The 24480-nt window shown below is 41.1% G+C and overlaps 1 protein-coding gene across 8 annotated transcripts in view; it reads right to left on the bottom strand.

Moving 5' to 3' along the window:
- ZNF609 (zinc finger protein 609) overlaps nt 1-23882 on the bottom strand; it is a 222180-nt gene extending 198298 nt beyond the window's left edge. For 2 of the 8 annotated variants that reach the window (XM_082444908.1, XM_082444909.1), the window contains exons 1-2: nt 23672-23882; nt 14908-14992 (exon numbers count right to left, since the gene is read on the bottom strand). The gene's annotated coding sequence lies outside the window, so the exon portion shown is untranslated. The remainder of the gene's footprint in view (nt 1-14907; nt 14993-23671) is intronic. The other 6 variants (XM_082444903.1, XM_082444905.1, XM_082444906.1 and 3 more) reach the window with 4 other exon arrangements.
- Nucleotides 23883-24480: the final 598 nt, after the last annotated feature.

The following is a 24480-nucleotide window of genomic DNA, read 5'->3' as shown; positions in this document are numbered from 1 at the left end:
CTTGAGATACTGTTCCAGAAGGCAAAGGAAAAGGACAGCAAAAAGAAAACAATGAGGGAAATTGAAAGACAGAGGAAGTATTTAATAGTACTCAAAGCAAAACTGAAGAGACTAGAACAAATGGGAGAAAAGCAACCCATCAAGGCATAATATATGAATAACACACTGAGCTGAAAAAGATCTTGAAAAAGTTCACTACCTTTTCAGCAAAATCAATTTTAAAAAAAGCCAAACTTGCAGACATCCTAACAAAATTTTTGAAATACAAAGGACGAAACTTAGGCCAACCTCAGACTGCTCTGCAATATTAAATGTTAAAAGAGAATGAAAAATCTACAAAGAATTTTGAAGAGAAAAGGTTATTTTTCAAGAGTCTTTCACTGAGTCAAGTTGTTTGTCACATGTAAAAACAACAGATTTTCAGTTATGTAAGAACATATATATATCCACCTTGTTAAAAATTATCTGAAGCATTAAAATCAGTTCAGTGTAGCATAAAGTTGAATAATTCTTGTAAACAGAAATACCAAATGATTTTTGTAATCTTAAGAGTAAACTCAATGCAGATATTCCTGGAAAAGATATGAGGCAAAATCAATGCTTGTAATAATGCTGAACCTAGAACATTCAGCCTTAACATCAGTTAGGAAAGACACTTCCTCAAATTCCTTTTGTCCCAATTCCATATGTCGTGGCAAATTGTTTTGTTTTTTCTAGTAAGCAAGAAATATTGCCGTTAACATGTTTTTTAAATTGTGCTTCTTCTTAAAAGGGAGCTGGAGATGAAAAGAACATCTGATGGTCTGTGCTCATTTTCAAGTTCCACATCTTAAGTGAGATATTCATTAAGTGGAGGGATATCCTAGAGTATAGTAAAACACCAAAAAGCCATTTCATAAGAGGAAAGGTCTTAGAAACTGGTATTCTTTAATCTGGAAAGGAGTTAGCTGAAGGGAGATAGGCTGGTTAGCTTCAAATATATGATGGTTGCAATGTGGAAGAGAGAAATTTATTCTGTGATGCTGAGGGTATAAAATGGACCACTGAGTAGAAGTTACAGAAAGACAGATGTTTAACTCAGGAAAAAATGTAATACCCTGGAATTCCCAACAATGACCCACGATGCTTAATGAAGCCATATCTTTATCACTGAAAGTAGTGACCAGAAAAACCATAATCACCTGTCAAGCAAATTACAGAATTCTTCTATGTGTGATAGGGAGTAGTCTGGAAATGCCCAGGGCCCTTTTCAAATCTGAAATTCTATTAATGTACCTATCAAAAAGTGCGTTCCCTGGGCTTCCCTGGTGGTGCAGTGGTTAAGAATCCGCCTGCCAACGTTCAAGCCCTGGTCCGGGAAGATTCCATATGCCGTGGAGCAACTAAGCCCATGCGCCACAACTACTGAGCCTGCGCTCTACAGCCCGTGAGCCACAACTACTGAGGCTGCGCACCTAGAGCCCATGGTCCACAACAGGAGAAGCCACCTCAATGAGAAGCCTGCACACCGCAACGAAGAGTAGCCCCTGCTCGCCGCAACTGGAGAAGGCCCACATGCAGCAATGAAGACCCAATGCAGCCAAAAACAAAAATAAATAAATTTTTTTTTTAAAAAAAAAAGTGCTTTCCCTACTAGAAAACTACCCAGAATTTCTGAATGACCAGGATGCAAACAAAGAAAACATATCCTGAGGACTGATATTTAGTGGTCCTGATGTTCTATAGAGAGCCACTGTCCTCTAATTTCTGAGTGAGCTAAGTAAGTACCACTTTTCAACCAGGTGACTTCTCAGAAATTCAGTTTACCAAACCCAGCAGGTTTCATAGTAACTTTGTTGGTACCTTTCCAAAGATATAGTAAAAAATTGCCAAGGATTCTTTAATCAGCCTGGCTACAGCAGCCAAACCACTTTCCATCTGCTCCCTACCACATCCCTGGCTTTATACAGCTAATAATCAAACTCTCTGACAGGTCACGGCAGAGATGTTTAACCACAGGAGGTAGGGTAACTAACATGGTAGCTGGAAATGAAAAGCACTGACCTCTTGCTTCCATGGCAGAGAAAGTGCAGAATCAGGAGAACCAATACCTTACAGAGACCACAAAGTACTTTCAACTTGCAGGAGCTTCTGATATATTTTCTTCTCTCTTCTCCTTCTGTCTAATTGTACTTCGCTATTTAGGACGATTCACCAAACTCTGGAATTACTTGCCAGTGCCATTTGTGCTTTGTTCTGCACCTGATCACCAAGAACTCTTCTCTGCGTGGATATAGCTAAGGGACCAAGATAGGCCATGACAATCACTCCTCATACCCTGTATCTATAACAATGAAAGTTCAAATTCCAGTTTCCTCTCTGGAACCCAACTCCATCTCTCAGACTCCCAGCCCACAGACTGGTTTGTAATCACACATTTCAGGTCATTAATTGCTTTTTATTAGGGCATATGCCATATATTACACCACTTCCCTACCTCAGTAATGAGCAAGGCCTCTCTTCCAGGCTAAGAATGAGAAAAAGAGTCTTCACGCAAGGTCTCTGCCCCTGCCCAGAGGACATAAGCAACAACTGACCCTACTTATGTCCAAACACAATATGAAGAAGAATACTTCTCCTTCTGCCCAGATAGAGCTCTGTATCCATCCTAGAGGGCATCAAAGAGAAGGGATCTCTTTAACTGCCAATTACTTATAGCTAATCTGGTCTAAGTAGCAAACTGTCCAATGCTCTCCCAGTGTAAATTTATCTGTCCTCCCCTCTTGTTACAGTTTTTGGATCAATCTTCTTACAGGCTTTGGTCTGAGCAAGTGAAAGTTGTGTTTGAGTGAGTATACTCTGCTTGCGACCACACAGGTCACACACATTTGGGTGTGCGGGTGATCCGTCTGGCTAGCTAGTTCTCACCGAAAGCTATATGGACAAAGAAAAATATGCTACACTCAATTCTAGGAAAGCAGCATGGTGTAGAACACAGATAACTGAGCTGAGAATCAAGAGATGTGATTTCTGGACTCAGGTTTCCAATGACCCTAGCCAGGATGTTAGCCAAGTTGCTTCATTAAATATTAATTTTCTTATTATAAAATGGAGGGAGAATCCATCATGGTTCTAAGCATATTATGAGGATCCAAATCTGAAAAATATGACAACTCAAAAGTATAAAATGACCCAAATATTCTCATAATGTTCTAGGGTCTCAACTTAAAGAGGCCTGCTTCATGGTTATACACTGTATAGAGATCTAAAGTATTTTTAAAATAAAGGAAAAATAAATATTAAAAAAATTTTTACAAATTAAATTACAGGTAGTACTGATATCCATTTGAGTTCTACGAAAGAAAATGGCAATCCTTTCTTCTTTCAATTACTCAGTGGTTTTCACTTACTCTGGTTTTCCATTTAGGCTACTCCTACCTTCAGATGTGGCTCATAAAATCCTACACTATAGTGACTGACAAAAAGACTCCATCTTGCTTCAAAAATCCCTCAGGGCCAAGGTACCAATCTCAAAGCTCATGGTTTTAACATCTGGACTATCTCTTTTACCAACTGTTCCAGTCCAGTAGGTTGTTGACCCCCTTTACAGGCCTTCAAAACTAAATTGTGTGAGGTTCACAGGGTTTGATGCCCCAGGGAATTGTCAATAAAGCAGTGGGATAAAACAAAGTTGAGAGAAAACCAAACTATACCATCTTCCCTGAATTCCAGATGCTACCCTGAAATCACATACTCAGCCAACCTCAGGTGAGGCTAGTACAACATGTGAACCATCCGCGGTGACTCTGAGCTTACCCAGCTGGAAGAACAGGCATCTCCCTCTCCAGCTGCCACATTAGAGCTCACTAATCAACTGAATTTCCAACTGGGGCTCTAACAAGAAACAATCAACTTTCCTTTGGGTCTCTTCCTTAATTTATTACATTAATTACTGTAACAAAGGAACTGTGTCATCTCCTCAAGTACCATAGCTCTCAGCTTATATCTCCAATGGGGATCAGATAAAGACAGACTAAGAGTGCCAATTCGAGAAGATGGATCCAATTCAACAGGGCTCATCTGACCATGTGTCACCTAAGGACAGAAGAGCAAAAGTGTAGCATCTCCCAGTCCCTCAGTGTTTATAACCTGCATCTCATGAATAGTTTTATGGTCCTCACAGGCTGCTATTCTCGGAGTAAGATTATGAGGCTTGACCTGTTTCATTTCACATAAGCAACTGACACTTCCACTAGACATAGCTATTCAACAGGGCTCAGGTTTAGAGCCTTGGTGTTTGTCAATACTGCTCTGTGCCAGCATACATCTCACAATAGGCTAAACAGCATACTAAACATGTAAATAATTCAGTCCCAACCCTATAGGGATTCATTGGCGGAACTGGTTCACAGAGAAAACCCTTACCAAGGCCTATGTATAAGTAAGCCAAGAAGCAGAAGGCAAAGATCATCTAAAGTAAACAATAAAGTTCTACCATCCCCCCTCCCCTAACAACTGAAGGGCTATGTAGCCCTTTATAATTTAGTTCTTTTCCCCAGAGGTAAACATTCTGTACTAAAGAGAAAGAGGTGATGTCAAATTCTCAAGAAAAAAGTGAATAGTGGAGTTAGCTTAGGAATCAGGAGATCTAAGAAACTGGGCCTCCACACAGAACTGTTGTGGCAGAGCTTTTCTCACCTCTAAAACAGGGAATAATATGGGTCGAGTTCATAGGAATGGGGGAAAGGAAAAAACCTAAGCAGGGACTTCCCTGGGGGCACAGTGGATAAGACTCTGCGCTCCCAGTGCCGGGGGCCCAGGTTCGATCCCTTGTCAGGGAACTAGATCCCACATGCATGCCACAACTAAGGAGCCCACGTGCCACAACTAAGGAGCCCTGGAGCCGCAACTAAGGAGCCTGCCTGCCGAAACTAAGGAGCCCACGTGGTGCAACTAAGACCCGGTGCAACCAAATAAAATAAATACATAAATATTTAAAAACAAAACAAAACAAAACAAAACCTAAGCACTTTTCAGGAAACATGAGGAATTACCTTCATTTTTATATTCTAGACCTCACCTCCCTTCCTAAGTCTCTTACTTAACTACTATCCTATAGCAACTCTAAAGAGCACACAAAGAAAACTTCTCTATCAAAAGATAGTATCTAGGGACTTCCCTGGCAGTCCAGTGGTTAAGGCTCCATGCTTCCACTGCTGAGGGCACAGGTTTGATCCCTGGTCGGGGAACTAAGATCCCACATGCTGCGTGGGGCGGCCAAAAGAAAAAAAGGTAGTATCTACACTGTTAGACTAACCATAAAAAATGGTGGAATTCACACACACATCCCTTAGGATATCTAAGCCAGATTGACTTCTCCAGCCTCATCTCATGGCCACACTCTGTTCTTTGCAACCCATTCCCACCTTACTGCCTTTTGGCATTTACCTCAGACATTCCCTGCTCACATCCTACCTCCCAGTGCGCGTGATGATTTGATTAACATTTGTTTCCTCCACTGGACTGCACGCATCCTGGGGGCAAGGGGCTGCATCTCTTTTGCTCACCATTGTATGCTAATAACAGTGTTTAGATCACAGTGCTCCCTCAATAAATATTCTGGTCAATAAATGAGTGAATGAACACTGCTTTCCTCAATGGGCAGAATCTTAACACTGCCAAGGCTGCCATTTCTCATCTCCATTCTTACTTGAACTTGATCTGTCACTAGTTATAAGCTGTCTCAATTACCTAACTGTCTTCAAACTTACTAGAACAGAGTGTGGATTCCTCTTTCTTCTAAGATACAGATAAAGGATACAGATTTATCAAAAGTCTAGGGGAAAAGTAAGAAAACAATCCAGTCCCCACATTTCTTAAAAAACGCCTAACTGCTCTGGAGTATTCTCAGCCTTCAGTCTCATCCATGCATACCTGCTACCCAAAACAGGGCTAGCCCACAAATCAGGAGTTCTGGACATAACCAATCCCTTGGAAGCCTCGTACTTAAATGTATGATACATTCTATCAGACTTAAAACGTTCAGTTAGCACATTTTAAACATCTATGAATCAAAGGTGACAGAAGTCAGAAAAGTGGTCATGTCTGGGAGGTTGTTACTGAGTGGGAAGAAGCATGAGGGAACCTTGTGGGGTGCTGGAAGTGTTCTATTATCTTGAGCTGGATGGTAGTTATATGGCTATGTACACATGTAAAAACTGTGTTGTACACTTAAGATTGGTGTACTTAATGCACTTTATACTTAAAAAAAAAGGTAAAATAGTGAACACCTATGAATAAAAGGACTGTATTACTGGATCATGGTCCTGTCCTAAAATAGCATTTTATGTGATCACGGTAAAAGGGAATCATGCCATCAATCCCCACAGGATATTTAGGGGAATGGAAAGAAGGGAGGGAAGGAAGGAAGGAAGGAAGGAAAGAAGGGAGGGAGGGAGGGAGGGAGGAAGGAAGGAAACTACATTTAAGGATTATCACGTGTTTGACTATATTGTGAGGAAATTTATAGATCCGTTGGAGAGTCTGAAAGAATGAATAACAACAAACCAAAAACTGTGAGGTACTTAATGATATTAAATCCTGGAAAAAAACATAAGTTGTATAAGAAAACATAACAGGGGACTTCCCTGGTGGTCCAATGGTAAAGAATCCGCCTTCCAGTGCAGGGGACGTGGGTTTGATCCCTGGTCAGGGAACTAAGATCCCACATGCCGTGGGGCAACTAAGCCCATGCGCCACAACTACTGAGGTCGCGCGCCTCAAGTAGAGAGCCTGCATGCCGCAAATTACACAGTCCACGCGCCCTGGAGCCTGCGCGCCACACTAGAGAAGAGAAAAAAACCGTACGCCACAACTAGAGAGAAGCCCGCACGCCACAACTAGAGAAGAGAAATCCCGCACACCACAACTAGAGAGAAAAGCCCGCGCACCGCAACAAAAGATCCTGCATGCTGCAATGAAAGATCCCACGTGCCGCAACTAAGACCCGACGCAACCAAACTAAAATTAAAAAAACCAAACAAACATAATAGTAGTATACTAAATGGTTCAATAATAAATATTTACTTAACACAATAAATAATGGATACTGATGAAACCAAACATTTGACTTGATAAGAAGGGGAGGGCAATAGGAGTGTATATTATTTATTACTTAGAAATACGGAAGTAAATACAAGAAAAAGACTGAAAATTTTAAAGCGGGTGCCTGGTGGGAGTGAGACTTGGTGTGATGGGAAGGGGTAAACAGCGGATTACTGATTTTCATTAAAAGCCATACCACTATTTGACTTTTAATATAAAGTTCATGGGAAGACAAAAACAAAAAAGTACATGTATTAATCTGATAAATAAAACATTTTAAAATAATTTTATATGGTTATTATAGTCCCATATAATTAATTAAAAAGAAATAGATGCAAAGTTCTAAGAGAGCATAAAGCAATTCCTATTCAGACAGAGGTTGTATATTTAATTTTATTTTTCATTTGTAACATTCAAATATTTTAGTTTCATTGTAATAGTTGTTTCCTGTCCATCAGTGGACACTGATTTTTAAAGGGGTCATTACTCCATTACAATAAATACAGTAAACTGGAATGCTGAAAAAATAAATTAAAAAATAAAATAATTTTATAAAAAGTTAAGGATACACTCCCCCAAATATTCCTGGATCCCCTTGACGGGTTACTATAAAATATATTAATCCAAAAATTTATCAAAAATCTTATGAGAGATAGGAAGAGGGGTAGCAGAAGTGAGGCAGGTGTGGCTATAAAAGGGCAATGTGAGGTACCTTGGTGGTGATGGAACTGTTCTGTACCTTGACTGGTGGTAATAAAATTGCATAGGACTAAATACACACACTCATAAATGGGTACAAGTAAAACTGGGGAAATGTGAACAAGCTGGGTGGATTGTATCAATGTCAATATCTGGTTGTGACATTGTACTATACTTGCATGACATTACCACTGGGGGAAACTGGGTAAAGGGTACAAGGGATTCCTTTGTATTATGCTTACAACTGCATGAGACTCCTACAGTTATCTTAAAATAAGAAGTTTTAATTTTAAAAAAACACAAGAAAACCTTCTAGACCCTTTTTAAAATTTCTACTACCTTTGGTGTTAACAAATTTTATTTATTTACTATTGATAAGAGCAACCCAATAATTAAGCTAAATTCATCTCTAATTTGAAAAGGTGTTCTCTATCCAATACAGAATCCTAAGAACTGGTGAACAAGTCTATATGTTCTTCTCATCGCCTGATAGGGTTTGACAATACTCCCTCTGTCTTTAAAAGCTGAAGATTTTTTTTTTTTCATTTTACATGTCTTCATTAAAGCCTTCATCTCATTTGGTCACCAGCTCTGGTACGTATTTCTTAGGGATGAAAAGAACGCAGAGTATCACAAACAAAGACAAACCTTGGTTTTGTATAGAGGGAAGTTTATTTTTATCTTTCTTTAGTCCTCTTCCTAATGACGCCTAGCATTTCCCTGGCAGCACACTGAGCTAATTTTTTGAGGAATAGCTTACCAAGATTTCTAGTCTCCTTTGGGGGCTATAATTGTTAGCTAGAAGTTACTCATGCTAACAAAGTGGTTTGGACTTTCTGCCTCTTTTATTTATTTATTTATTTTTTGGCTGCATTGGGTCTTCGTTGCTGTGCGCAGGCTTTCTCCAGTTGCGGCGAGCGGGGGTCACTCTTCATTGCGGTGCGTGGGCTTCTCATCGCGGTGGCTTCTCTTGTTGCGGAGCACCGGCTCTAGGTGCACGGACTCAGTAGCTGTGGCTCGTGGGCTCTAGAGCGCAGGCTCAGTAGTTGTGGTGCACGGGCTTAGTTGCTCTGCGGCATGTGGCATCTTCCCAGACCAGGGATCGAACCCGTGTCCCCTGCATTGGCAGGTGGATTCTTAACCCCTGCACCACCAGGGAAGTCCCCTGGACTTTCTGCCTCTTTTAAATGTAATACTATGCACACTGAAGCTCATCTTCTAGTTTTCATTCCCCACACACAGCCAAGATATTTCGGAAGTATAATCTTGAACAATTTGCGAACCTAAGTACTTGAAAGAGCTTAATGTCATGAGAAAACCTGAATATGTCACTTTTGTAAAACATTTATTAAAATGTCAAATAAAATGAGTGTCACTGCTTAAACCCTTCCACCTAGAAGAACTTATCAAGATGGTTTCTGGAGGTAAAGTCATGAGAAACCAGCACAGTACAATGGAAAAAAAAAAAAAAACAAAACAAAACAAAGGAGGAGGTAGCAAAAGCTCAAGTCTACTCTTTACTCCCCCCTAGATGTGTAAGAATCTTGGGCGAGTCACTGCACTTATTTGAGCCTCAGTTATTTCACCTATAAAAAGCTGAGATAATTAGTAAACCATACACAGTTTAATACTCTCAGTAGGAACTGGAACAGCACCCTGACAAGAAACTCATTAATATTCTTACAACAAAATGAATAAATATTTACTTGAAATAGAACAACAACCAAAAAAGGTTATAAATAGCCTCATTAGCTGAAGTCAGGTTTGTGCCTACCTTACAAAAAAACTTTCAGCTTTCAGAACTTAGGGGTTTTAGAACTGCAGAGAAGGGACTGTGGACCTACACAGAAGTGTTTACTGTCAGAAAGTCAGTTTGCTAATGCACAACAAAATATTTTCTCCCATTCCAAGACTAAAGTTTTTAAATAGCCTTTGGCCTGACTTTAACAAAAAGTCTTTTAAAACTAAACAATGTCAGGACTTCCCTGCTGGTCCAGTGGTTTAGACTCTGCACTCCCAATGCAGGGGGCCTGGGTTCGATCCCTGGTCAGGAAACTAGACCCCGCAGGCTGCAACTAAAAGATCCCGCGTGCCGCAACTAAACATCCCGCACGCTGCAACGAAGATCCCGCACACGGCAACGAAGATCCCGCACACGGCAACGACGATCCCGCATGCCGCAACTAAGACCCGGCACAGCCAAATAAATAAATATATATAAAAAAAAAAACACTAAACAATGTTCACTGGTAACAACTCTGTCCACACACAACTGTCAATGATTTGTCATATGTGACTTCTTATGTAAACTAACCCATCGCCCTGGCCCCAGTAAATGATACGAATGATACCAAGTCATCTCAATCTTTAATTTACATTTTTCAATTTTCTAATATAGATTTTATTCCCTCCACCTCCAAACCCTTCTATGGACAGAACCACATATCTACACCAGTCCCTTAGTGTAATGACCATGCCACTTAAAACATGAAGTGATATACTTTCACTAAGAGTTACAGTTTATCCTTGAATTCTTTCCCAGTTCTTGGGTAGATAGATTTAATCTCATCAAATTTACTGATATGATCAAGAAAAAAAGCCTAGGCAGCTAGGAAAAAAATGTATTGGAAAGACTAAATAAATATTACCATTTCTGGGATAACTCCAGGGACTTCTGTACATTTTTCCGTGCTTTCTATGCATTAAAAAAGATTAATTCGTGTCCTAATTTTTTTTTAAAGTTAAGCATTTATCATCATTTGACCAGAAGCTTTAAACTGCTTGGGAAGCGGGAAAAACAGAAGTGGAAATTCTCCAACATCTTCGTCCCTGAATGGATCTTTCACATCATGATCAAGCAGTCTTACAACTTTCTAGTTGCCTTTCCATTTTTAACATGTCTTCTTAAAAAAGCAAAAACAAACATAAACTCTTACCATCAGTTGAGCAAAGAGCTTAACTAATTCATCATTTTTTCTTTCACCTAATTTCTAGGCAGCACTTGTGACTAACCACCATCACTTTGTGGGCTTCTTTGGTCTTGATTGAAAATGTTTGAAAAATTTTTTTAAAGATGCTTTTCTCCTCTCCACAACCTCTGAGACTATGCCAAGTGACCATCTGTTTTGCACGGTCCTTTTGATCCCTTGCTTTCTAATAAAATGGCTTTTAAGTCTTTAAACTTCCGGTGGGTTGTTTTTTAAAATCTTTCCACTTTTCCTACTGTACATACTTGATTGCAGCTCAATTTCTTAAAAATGAATCCCCATATGATAGATTTTATTCCTGCTCTCCCTGAAAAATGTTGAGCTTAATCAAGATTATGATCACTATTAAATAGTGTTGACCTACAGAAACGTTTATCAATTCTTGTTTGTTCCTCAAAGCAAAATCCAGGTTATTTCTTTGCTTTATGGGATCTAAAACTGCCAACTGTGTGAAGTAGTTTATCTTACTCAAAATCACATCTTCACATTTGCTGTCAATAAAGTATTTAACCAATCTATGTATAAGTAAATAAACCCCACATTATTATTATCTGGCCTAATTCTGCAGCTTCTCCAATCTCCATTAACAGTTTCAACTCAGCCACATTATTTTGATTAGGACTGTGACATTCTTATTTAAGTAAGGATTTCGATCCTTATAAAAATTTAATCCCTTGCAACCTGTATCATTCCTATGAAGTGCAGAGCCTAGCAGCACCACATTTCAATGATTAGTTTCCGTCCATCAAGTATCTGAGATGTGATACTTGTATCATTATTTTGATACATTATTTTGTATCATACTTGTGATACATTGTATCATTATTTTGCCTACCAAGAAAGGAGAAGGGAAAAAAATTATATGAGTATGACAGAAATGGTACTCATCATGTTTATGTAACACTTTAAAACAAATCTAATGCTTCAGATCACAAATTCAGGTAAAATATATTATAGACTTGTTGTTGGAAGAAAATGTCACTGTTATATTACCTACCCCAATGTAATCTTGTTCAAACTGAATTTCTTTCTTATAGGAAGGCTCCATAAGAAAAAGAATACTACCAGACACTGTCCTGCATTTCCCTCTTTGTCAGAGAGTGTTATGGAATTCATCTGAAATCCACACTGCCAGGATTTCAAGCTCTGTTAGGACTGGAAGGGCCTACTAATACAAACCACAGAAACACTACTACTAAAAAAAGCAATTATCGCTAGCAAACTAAGCAACATTAAAGCATTTTTACTAATAAAGCAAACAACTTGGTCAGTTAAACTGAAACCCTTTTAACCACCAGAGGAAAAAACAACACACACTTGAATTAACAGCCACTGGTTTTAAAGTTCACAATGTCGGTAATATGTTATTGTAACACTTGAGTGTATGTGGTGAGAACGTATGACTTCAAGTCTGATATGCAGCAAATCCTGACAAAGAAAAGCAATGTGAAATCTGCCTAGAGGCTCACCTAACATTAGAACCACATCTGCCTAAAAGTTAACAGATTTTTCTTAGCATCGACCCCAAGTTCACTGAGAACCTTTATTCTAAAATTTTATATCAAAAATAGCACATTTTTTCAGAATGGCCAATAGGTCTCCTTGTGCACTGCAACTGCAAAAGCTGATGATATAAATAACTAAAAATAGAGTGTACAGGTATCCTGCACCTCTCAGCTACCTCAAATAGCATACAATATAACAAACGTGCTGAGAGCTTGATGTCCACAAGCTGCATTCTACATAACCCAAGGACAGAAATAAGACATCTCCTATACATTAGGTAGGAATTTTAGCTTCCAGCCAATTACCAAAATGGCAGTCTAGCCTAAGGGATTTCTGTTTCCTATCAGCTTAATGTAAAGAAAAAGGGAAGAGGCAACAGGAAAAATAATGAAGTAGTAGAAGGGTTAGTAAAGAGCAAGCAAGGAAACTATAAGAAAATTTACAAAACACAAGTCAAACAAGAGAGCATCTAGACATCATAAGACATCTTCATCCTCAGGCTAATGAATTAGGTACTGAGACTTCCAGAACATAGTTACCTATGCATTGAGAGGAAGTCGAAATACCACAAACCTTAAAATTAATTTTTAGGCTGGGAGCAAAGTGTACAGTCCCTGAAAACTTATTTTTAAAGAGCTACCCCAAACAAAGTTGCTGAGGTCTCACTAGAAAGAGGGAAGGTCATGATAATGGGCTTTTCCCTCTGAGGAAGGAGAAAACTCAGAGGCCTAACTCACCCATTACTCTAGGCACCCAAGGGCCAATCAACAGAAGAGTAAATCCCACTCCTCAGGGAACTGGCTACAAGGCCTCCAGTTCTACCCTTGGTGTCTTCCAGACATGACTGCAGTTTTCACCATGATTAACTTCCAGGAATGCTAGTCAGGGAAGCAGCCAAGAAAAAGGAACATTTTTCCACCTCACTGTCAGCTAGACCCTTTGGAACAACTGCAGACAGTGCCTCTATCTCTCTTCTGGGCAGAAGAGTATTCAGCACCCTCAGGGAAGTGCCTAACAAACCAGTAACACACTAGCACCACAATTCTCAAAGATGTCTACTCTGACCATCTTATTTAAAGCTGCAACCACCTTCCTACCTCCCCCACCTATCCTTCCTCCATACTCCTAATCTCCCTTACTCTGTTCTATTTTTTCCCACATTACTTATCACCCTCTTTATACTATATAATTATTTATTATGCTTATTTATATTTCCTTTTGTTAAAAGACAAGATCCATGGGGTTGGGATTTTTTTGTCTATTTTGTTCACTGATAGATCCTAAGCAGCTAGGACAGGACCTCACATATAGCAGGAATCCAATAAATATTTATGGAACGAAAGAAGTAAATAAGAAAAACTAAAAAGACCTCTTGGAGGTCAACAATACCCAGAGGGCCCAACCATGCCTATATTCCTCTAACAGAATCAGTCTGGTTCCCGTGACCGACCTACATTGCTTCTGCCTGCCATGTACTACTACCTCTCCCCCTCCCCTCAAGTCTTCCATCAGCTAGGATATATGGGACCACAGTACTGCTGCAGGCACTAAAGGGCACAAATGCTTGTCCTTGAGTCTGAAGGATTTCTAAAGGCTTTCACAGCCTGTGCCTTGTTCCTAGGTTATTCAGTTTGGGATAAAATGTGTTAAATGGAAGTTACCTTAACATAAAAGAAGGTCTTAAAAAAAAAAATCACAAGAAGTTTCTGTTTTCAAAAATCAAATTCCAATTCAATTCAGCAAGCATTACACATAAAGTTATATTCAAAGCACTGGGGTGGAAGCCATGGGAAACAGGAGACTCAGGTCTCTTAGGAGTTTAGAATGAGGTAGGGAAAAAAATATATTCACATATGATTAAAGACAAGGTGTGATACAGTGCTATAACAGAGATCCTAGCAAAGAGCTAAAGAGATACAGAGGAATACAAAATCGATTCTGGAGATATAGGTGGGTGGGAAGAAGAAAGTTAAGAAAGTCTTCAGGAGGGAGATGAAATTTTTTGGTAGGTTGAAGGAAGGGTCAGATTTAAAGCTGAATGCCTTGGAGCAGGGAAGGGCATTCCAACAAAAAAGAAAAGAAAAAAACTAAGGTGTTCAGACTGAAAAATGCAGGGTAAGTGGAAGGAATCGCTGGAAAAACAGTGAGAAAGAAATAAGACTGAAGGCCAGGGTTGGTCAGGTTATGGAAGATCTTGAGTACTGGCCTATATAGGCAGTAAGGAGTCATTAAAAGTTTTCAGCAAGAAGTGAAATAATCAGAACTGTGTTTTTAAAAGTCTACACTGGGATTCCTTGTTACATATTCTTCTAGAAACAAATTCTTTCCTTTCAGAGCACTTTAGCTCATAATCATACATTCATTAAACGATTGCTAGTTTCCTCAACTAGATGTGTAAGTCCTGAAAGGACAGAGATGATGTCCGGCCTGGCACATAAGTGCTCAATAAATACAGGCATACCCTGGGGATATTACAGGTTCGGCTCCAGACCACCGCAATAAAGCAAATATCACAGTAAAGCAAGTCACACAAATTTTTTGGTTTCCCAGTGCATGTAAAAGTTATGTTTATTATATACTGTAGTCTATTAAGTGTGCAATAGCATTATGTCTTAAAAAATAATGTACATACCTTAATTTTAAAATGCTAAATAACCATCATCTGAGCCTTCAGCAAGTCACAGTAGTAACATCAAAGATCACTGATCACAGATCACCTTAACAAATATAATGATAATGAAAAAGTTTAAAATACTGTAAGAATTAGAGAAATATTGTGACACAGAGACACGAAGTGAACAAATGTTGCTGGAAAAATGGTGCCAATAGACTTGCTCGACACAGGCTTGCCACAAACCTTTAATTTGTAAAATACGCAGTATCCGCGAAGCACAGTAAGACAAGGGATGCCTGTATTAACTAACTAAATAAATAAAAACTCTAATAATATTGCAGTAGTATGTAGTATGTAATACAGAAAGAAGCATTAACCATGAGGTTACTACAATAATATACAGATGAAAGGCCTGAACTAGGTCAGGTGAAAAGGTAAAGCTAAATGATAAAGTATCTAGAATGATTCAAACTTGGTGAATGATTAGATGAGGTGGTAAGGAAGAAAAAGGAACCAAATATGAACCCAAAGTTTTGTGCCATGGCAACTGGAAGAACTGTAATGCTTAGGGGAGAAAAGGGGAAGCAAGTTTCAGAAATGATGGACTGGAGGTACATTCAAAAGCAAATACCAAGTAGAAAAAAAATTTCCCCCTTCCCACTATACCTTTCAGATTCACAGACCCCATGAGCCTCACAATTCCAATTTCTCTATAGTTCCATTTCTGATACCATTCTTGTTGAGTTTCACACCAAACCTCAGAATTTGCAACTGAAGTTTACAAGGGACATTCTTGAACATTCACTTCTGCTCACATGAATAAAAGTTCATCTTAACCAAACCCAAAGTGCTTACCTAGGAATGTTACTAGGAACACTCTGATAACATACCAAAAGGCCTCTGGCTTTACTCTGTACATAGAATAGAGCAGACACTGCTGCCTTACTCTATAAATACTGAACTGCAGCCTAAGAAACTACAGGTACCAACATGCAATGTTGTATCAGCATGCAATGCAGCACCAGCAGGCAATGTGGCCTAACTGCCAGACCTGGATTTCAGTCATGGTGTGGTTTGATTTCCAAGGGTTGCATGGCACCTACTCTGGTCACTTTTCAATTCAAAACCCTTCACTTGACACTTAAAAAAAAAAAATCTATCTACAAAAGCCACTTATATTTCTAATACAAATCTTTAAAAAATCTCATTCAAGTGGAACACTTCTCAAAATAACCTTTAGATTACCTGAAAATTAGTAATGTGCTACAGATGGCTGGGAATAAAGCAAAACACTCCCAGGACTTTTTATGAGTCCAAAATAAACAATAGTTCCTCCCACTGAATTTTTCTATTACAGACGGATGGATCTTTTAAGTACAAATTTAAGAACAGTGAATGCTTCTTCCAATGTTCAAAGGTAGATTAAACATGTGATTTTGCCATGTTAAACACATTCCCCAAAAAGAAAGAAAGACTAAAAGACCATCATCTTCTTAACATTCAACAAATAGCCGCTATTGGAAGTTCCAAATCCAAAAACTAACTGGGAAATGCTGATAAAAATCCTAACTTGGGGAATTAACAACTAGGTTATACAATTTTATTCCTGTAAACCGCTTGAAAGCGAAGATTTTCTAACATCACAGTTAACCCTTGAACAACATGGGTTTGAACTGTAATTTAGGTCCACTTATATCTGGATATTTTTCAATAAATATGTACTACAGTATACATAACCTGCAGTTGGTTGGAACCTTGGATACTGGAAGGCCAACTGTAAAGTTATATGAGGATTTTTTACTTCCCTGGGGGAGGGGGGGAGGTGCCCCAATCCCTGTGTTGTTCAAGGGTCAACTGTACTACCACTTTCAAAGTTCCTAAAGTCACCCATCAGCTTTAATTTGCTCAGTCCCTTTTAGGGGGTATTTCAGAGATCCCCCTTGTTGGTCAAACTGCCAGATTTTGCATTTTGAGCATTAAAAATAACACTTTTATTTTGTAAACAAAACAGTAGGCAACTCTTATTCAATCCCAAGAAGTTAATTCAAAGTAGGTTTTCCACTAACTGGACAAAAATGGAAAAATGCCCAACCCACCTCCAAAATCAGTCCCTTGGCTCAAGATTTCAGATATAAGAGATTTAAAGATCTTAGATTCCTGACTGAATACACAAAATTACTTCTTAATGATATCAGGCAAATCCTTTCAGGTTTGATTTCTTTCTCCCAAGCTGAGGTTCTTTTTCTACAGCTTTCTGATCCCCACTCCTATGGCTTGAGAAGGCTAGAAAAAGGTATATTTGACAAACTGGTGAACCTGCAGAATGAAGGTACAAGACTCTCCAAAAGAAGATAACTTCATAAAAAAAAAAAAAAGCACAGCATAAACTTTATAAACATATCAAAGAGGAGTGAGAGTCAAGCCCCCGGGAACTAAGGCTGCACTTACTTGCCCTTCTGAATACCAATACAATAATAAAAAACTGCTCCCTGACATCAACCATCAACCATTTTTGTCCCATTCTTTCATCACAATCTTGATAGCATAAGATTCAACACTATATGGAACCTTTAGAGATGATCATGTCTAATATGCTCACTTTACAGATAAGAAAAGTGAAAACATAGGAGTGACTAGCACAAGGCATGGCTAGTCAGAGGCAAAACAGTGCTCAGGACCTGGGTTTTATGACTCGCAATTCTGTGCTTTTTCCTCTATGCTTTGAAAAGCTATACTAGCAAATAAACATTTTATACTATTAAATCAGAAAATAACTAACTGTAACTAAGCCACACAAAAATAAAATTCATCCATCTAAAGACAACAAAGGGTTAGAATAGGAAGTACCCCAATTCAAACAGAAAGGAGGAGCATTTGTTCATACAGTACAGGGCGTTCTTAAGGGCACAACCTCGCACATATTTTCTGAGCCATTTTATTAATTACCACCTGCTGGGATTTGTGTCCTGTGCTCCATCAAATGCAACTCCTTAAGAGAATGCCACAATGACTCTTGTGGCAAAGGTCTGAAAAGTGGTAACTTCTGGCATAGATAACTTGATGGTACAAAAGGAACCCATAAATGTGGTGCCAACAATCAAGAGGAGAGGACTGGGGGGCTTCCCTTGTGGCGCAGTGGTTAAGAGTCTGCCTGCCAATGCAGGAGACACGGGTTTGAGCCCTGGTCCAGGAGGATCCCACATGCCACGGGGCAACTAAGCCCATGTGCCACAACTACTGAGCCTGCGCTCTAGAGCCCGGGAGCCACAATTACTGAGCCCACATGCTGCAACTAACGAAGCCCGCGTGCCTAGAGCCCGTGCTCCGCAACAAGAGAAGCCACCGCAATGAGAAGCCCACGCACGGCAACAAAGAGTAGCCCCTGCTCGCCGAAGCCTGTGCACAGCAACAAAGACCCAACTCAGCCAAAAATAAATACATTAATTAATTTTAATTAATTTAAAAAAAAAAAGAAGAAGAGAGGACTGAAGTTGAAGAGGGTGGAGATTTTGCTGGGAGCAAGTAATCCTGAAAATGGGATAAGAATAAAAATCCAAGGGAGCAAAGCTGGCCTGACACTAATGACCAGAAAGCATAATAAAAAGAAGGCAGTTTCAGAGCTTGCCTGGCATCAGACAGCTCTCACCTGCAAAAGAAAGAAGGAAAAAATTCTCACAGAGACAAGAAAAAGATCGCAGGTTTGCTCCTGAGTGATGGATTAGATATGACCTAATAGGTATTTGCCATCTCTTATTTCTGGGACTCTGATCCAAGAACAAACAGCAAGAGAACCATGAAAAATCAGCCCTGTTGGATCTGGAGTTCTGCCTTGACAAGATATAAAGCTCATTCATAGATCTGACTGTGCTCATGAGACTGCAGTTCAACTCCTGCTGCTAGAGCAAGGGGAGGGGGAAGGAAGATAGAAAGGGGTGAGTGGAAGGGAGGTGGAAGATCTGGGTTGTGACTATAATAGCTACAGTAATTAGAGTGTTTCCAGGCTGCTAGGGAAGTCTTCAGAGCAGAGAATGTGGATGGGAGATGGGGGAGGGAGAAAAACATAAGGAAGCAAACTACTGAGAATGCTAGGAAAATACATGGTGGTTTGTGAACAGTTTAAAACAAACAGCTGCGATGGCTTCATATGGGGAAATAAAGAAGTTTATATTTTTTCCCAGAAGTGAGTATTATACAAATGACTGCTAGGCTCCTACTTAAAGCTAGGTTGCAAACTAGGTTTAAACAGATTCTTGCAAATGTCCCTGTCTCTGTAGTGGTCCACTGGCCCTGTCCTCAGTCACACTGTTTGCCTCCCTTTTCCCTAAATCAATCAAAAAACTCTATCTATCTATCCAGCCAGCCAGCCAGCCATCTACCTAAATCTCTGTCTCAATCTCTCTGACAGATCAGAGCCTTCACTTCACTTGGAAAAGGGATTTCTGAACTCCAAAACAGTTAAAGTCACTTCTTTGCTGTCAATCAACTGTTAATTAATACCCTGTGAATTCAATTAGATTGTGTGTATGTGTGTGCCTGCATGTTTCAAGCACACAGCTTGTCAGCCCAATACAGAAAATCACTGGAGGACACTAAAGAAGTCACAAAATAAACACCAAGTTGCTTGTTTATAAATTTTAGGCTCTACGGCACTGCCTACTATAGTGGCATGAACATGTGAAAGAAAAATAAAATATTAACAGAAGATGATGATAACCTAGAAGGAAAATCTGGGAATTTGCAGAGACCCTCAAAATAGAAAATCCTCCTCCAAGTTATAGGAAATGCTATACTTGTTTTTAAGATAAACATTTAGTTGAGATACTTCCTTAGCATGATTTGGCCCTCTGATGATGACTTGATTCTAACAGTGATGTTAATCTCAAAGCCAGAAAAAAAGAGTTATAAAGGTGCTGGGAGAAACTAAAAATGGAATAAAACAAACAACAGAAGAGGTGCAAACTTCATGTGGAGAATTACATTCATAAAATAAAAACACATGTGAAAGTCTTGAGTAAGATATGTCAGGTAGACTTAACACAAAGTCAATTACATCCTTTGCACCTGGGTATCCTCCCAGCAGCTAAATCCTTTTCACCACCCTAAAAGCAAAGAATTTTCTCCTTCCCTATCCCCCTAATAAACAAGTGCTAGAAACACTGAATTACCATTATTCCCTTCCCATTCATAGGGCATAAAGCCAGAACTCACAGAAATACAATAGAGCCGTCTAGGACCATGTCTAAGGCAAGCTACTCAGTAATCTAAAAGAAACACAGAGAGAAGGAAGAATCTCTTTTCTCTATTCCATTATCATCTCACTAACAAACCAGTATCAGGCATTAAGAAACGTGAAACAAAGAAGAATTTCACACATATGAAGTGAACCTAAACCACGGAGGACCAAGTATTTTCTTGTTACTGTGGCATGTTAAAACCACCTGCTCAATAATCCCTCTGCAACTGCACAGCTGCTGCCAATTCCACATGCCCAGCTAGGCAGGTGCTTTGGTGAATTACCTGTTCCTTAGTGAAAACACTCCTTCACTGACACTTAGTGGGCCCAGAACCTGCCAATCAGCATCGCCTCTCTTCATTTTGTCTGTCATAGCCAACTTTTATGAGATATCACAAAGGCATATTTAGTACACTACGTGATTTTGTATTTTGCAGGGTTTTTTTTTTAAAGAAATCTGATTTTTAAAAATCAGTCAGAAGAGAGAATTCAGCTGCTTAAAAGAAAATTTGCCACACAACATAAGGCTGCCTCATCTCAGAGTGGCCCCATCTGTCTGGCAGTATTCCCATCCATGACCAGTTTCCACAAGGGAAATAACAATTGCTTAGTTACCTATGGAGCAGGAAAAAGTGGCACTAGAAGGTTCTGTAGTACCTGGCAGTGATGAGAGAGAAAACAGTGTGAACTTCTAGAGACCACACATCATTCCTGTACTTGTTAAGTCTCCACGGCTGAGCCCAGGCAGTAGTGTTCTGAGTCAAATAAGTAAGGAGTGGCACTTCCACTTGACAGAGCAATCAGTAAACCCCTCAACAAATTATCCTGTTCCAGTCATTTAGTTGCTATATGCTAATTGCAACATAATTACTACCAGGAGCCAAAATTATGCTTCCATATCCTCACACAAAATAAGCAATAATCTGTCCAGCTATCTAGACCTCTCACAAGGAAACATTTTCTAATAAGAGGCTGGGGGAAAAAAATCCAAAGTGCTCTCTGAAATATGGTCACAGTCAGAAGACTTATAAGACTCCTTGTGGCAAGGGCCCAATTCTGAAACCACTAAATCTAATCAGGGCAAATTTAATCTGAGGCTTCTGCCTTCACTGTCACCTGACAGGATTAAGAAATGAATGCCAACAGCCCAAGAGCAAAAAGCTTTGGACTCAGTTTAGCTGAGACTTCACTCAGAGACCTAGGACATACAATTGGAAACAGTCTAAAGACAGACAACACCTCTAGTAAGACCTTAAGACAGTTCTGTCATCAAGAAACATAAAGGTCAGAACAACCTGTTCCCTCCTAACAAAGCCCAACATCTAAGTGGCAAGCCATCATTTTTAAGAAACTCATTGAAAGAGAAAAGGGAGGCAACGTGGTCAGACTTAGGGCCTCAGAAAGACCTTTACCACAACCAAAGGCTAAAGTTCCTCTTCAACAACACTCTATAGGAAATGGCTGGCTATTGTGTACAGTGTACATTGTGCACAACTGTCCTCCCACAATGAGCTTGATTTCTAATCTCTTTTTTAAAGAAAAGTTTTCTTTAATGTCCTAAAGGAAAACCTCATTTCTAGCCCCCAATAATTCTTTACCCAACTAATAGTACCTAAATACTATTTGGGCACTTCTATGAGGTAAATGCAAGGACAGGTTTCCTTCTAGCTTGTTCTCATCCTTCTCTCATTAGTAACTCCCAAGATTTCAAATGATTTTTTTTTTTTTTATGTTCATCTCTCTGGCAAACTTCTCCCTAACACAGAAACACATATGGATTTTCTACACAATGAACAAGTCACCTCCTTTCATCAGAATGAAAATAAAGATAAAAAGGAAAGTTGTTTCGTTTCCCCAGCCCTTGCCCAGATAGGCAAATTCTGTGGCTTTTTTGTTGTGCAATTATTCTGACCAGGAAGTCACCATTAAAAAGGTACTTGGTCCTTGACTCCCTATCTTAACCCTGCACAGGTTTTTAGTGGTATTCCTAAACGAATAAACAAAAATCTTTGTGTGTGTCCCATCTCTATAAAAAGGATTAAATATGCTGGCTCAAACAAGAGTAAAACCCTCCCCTTGGAGTCTTCTTCCTTAAAAGTCTGACACAAACATCAGGGTTGAGTCTCCCAGCCACTCTTCCTCCTCAACTTAGTACAGGCTAGCCAAAGAGGCAGGCACAACATGGCTGGCATTCCCTATTCTTCTGAAAAATGTGTGCCAATGAGCTCTGCATTGTTCCTCACTCAAAAAGAAGAGCCTTTCTGTCTGGCCTCCTCCAATGGCAAGCCCCAGTCTGGAAAAGGAAGAAAATGGCACTGAGGAGCCTGGGAGATGGAGCATATCCAAAGCTCTCAGACAAGACTTGAACCTATGACCTTCACTGTGTACACAATAGGCGGGTGAGAGGGACCGGTTTATCTCTGCAGCAGCAGTTCTCAGCCCTGGGGTAGCAGTCCCGATAAAATGACACGACTATTGTGTGTGGCAGCAGAACAGTCATCTCCTCACAACAGCCTGAACCAGCACTCCCTCCCCCAACACAAAGCAGCAGGGGTGAAATTAACTCAAGGCTGCAGAGCAAAGCCTCATACAGAAAAGAGAGGCCTGTAGGGGACTGGGGACTCTCCTCAACCCCTAGGGCTCTGGACACATGGCTGGAAACAGACAGGCTTTCTTCCCCATCTTTCCCACTCTCATTTAGGTTGGAAGCTGTTTCTTAGATAATTTAATCATCTGTGATTTGTTCAGAAATATTCCCCCTGAAGGGCTCTGATCTCTTCACCCTGTGTGAGCCTAATTCCTAGAACCTGAAATGACTGTTTGCTGCTGCCTGTTTCACAAACACACATTAATTGGTCAGATGTGTCTCCTCCTCCTCAACCCCAGAGGGAGGAAGGAGAATCTGAGCAAAGCACAGAGATGATCCAACCGTAATTACACATAAAGGGAAAAGAGGGCAGCATGGGTTTTCCAAACAGGACAGGGTCACAAACCCTCCCGGGGGTACTAGGATAGCAGTTAAGGCCAGGCCCAGGAATCCCTCCATCTTGAAGAAAAGGACAGGAGTAAATGTGACCTGAAGACTGGAAGGAGTACACACCCACAACCTACTTACTGCACACTCCCGGCCACCTTGCTCCCCCCTCCTGGGCTGCGCACACGTCCTGCTCCCAGACCCTCGCCCTGAACCCCCCTAACTCCCTGACTAGCTCCAGTCGCCCTGGGCCCCCTCAAGATACCCAGACTCGCCTTTGAAACTCTCTGGCCTGTCCCCACAACCTGACCAGACCCTAATCCCCTCTCGGGCACCCCTACCCTCAGCCGGAACCGGCCCTGGCCGCGCTTTGAACTTCACCCCGCGCCCCTCGACGCCCCCTCCCCCACCCGCGCAACGACCCCCCCCAACCCGCGCCATACACACCTTCCCCTCGCTCCGCCCCGGCCCCGCAACCCCCACTTCCTCTGTCAGGCGCCGCTACCCCTGGCCCCCTCGGCGCCGCCGCCTCTTTCCTCCCCCAACCCCGGCTCCACACAAAGCTCCGGACTCACCGCGCGGCCGGTCCCGGGAGCCGCCACCTCCGCCCGCCCGGGCCCCGGGCCGTCGAGCCGCCGCTGCTACGGGGCCCAGGCCGCCATCCGTTCCCGCGGCCCCTCCCCCCCACCCCACCCCGCCTCGTCTGCGGCTCTCCGCCCCCTCCTCGCGCCGCTCCGCCCCGCCCGCCGGTGCCGCTGTGTCCGGGGCCGCGGGTCCCTCCGCCGCCGCCACCACCGCCGCCGCCGCCGCGATCCGGGACAACCAGGGCCGCCCGCAAGACCCGGACACTGGACTACCGGGCCCTCGGATCCGGATCCCGGGCTGGTGTGCAGTCTGGAGCGGTAGAGCGCAGGGGAAACCCGGAACCTGGATGGATGAACCAAATCCTGGGTCTCGGAACGCGCGGTCACACGGAGCCCGGATTAGAGACTCGGAGCCCGGATTAGAGACTCGGAGCCCTGGGAATGCTGGAAAACCCGGCGAGCCGGTTAAAACAGAGATAAACTCGAAGAAACCTGGATTGGAGAGCTCGAACCTAACGCTCTCTCCTCGTGGAAAGACCTCTCGCTGGACCAGACTTCCTCGCAGAGAGGTCTCTGGGGAAGTATCATACCTTAAATGCGGAAGACACCAATTCTATAGGTGTCCAACCGTGGGGAGAGGAAAGGGTCACAAGGGGTCTGAACGTGAACATCCACAAAGAACAGAAGAGCAAGCACGGCTTACCGTGTTTCACCCATTTTATCCCTTGGTTCAGCAAAGTATCAATCCCCTAATTTTTTATCCTTTGTTCTCCAATTTCTTTTGTAGTATTACCACTAGT

Source organism: Balaenoptera physalus (assembly GCF_965194825.1).
Source record: "Balaenoptera physalus genome assembly, chromosome: 2".
In the NCBI taxonomy this organism is placed as follows: Eukaryota; Metazoa; Chordata; class Mammalia; order Artiodactyla; family Balaenopteridae; genus Balaenoptera; species Balaenoptera physalus.
Note: the sequence above shows the minus strand (reverse complement) of the source record. Positions and strands in the feature narration are given on the sequence as shown.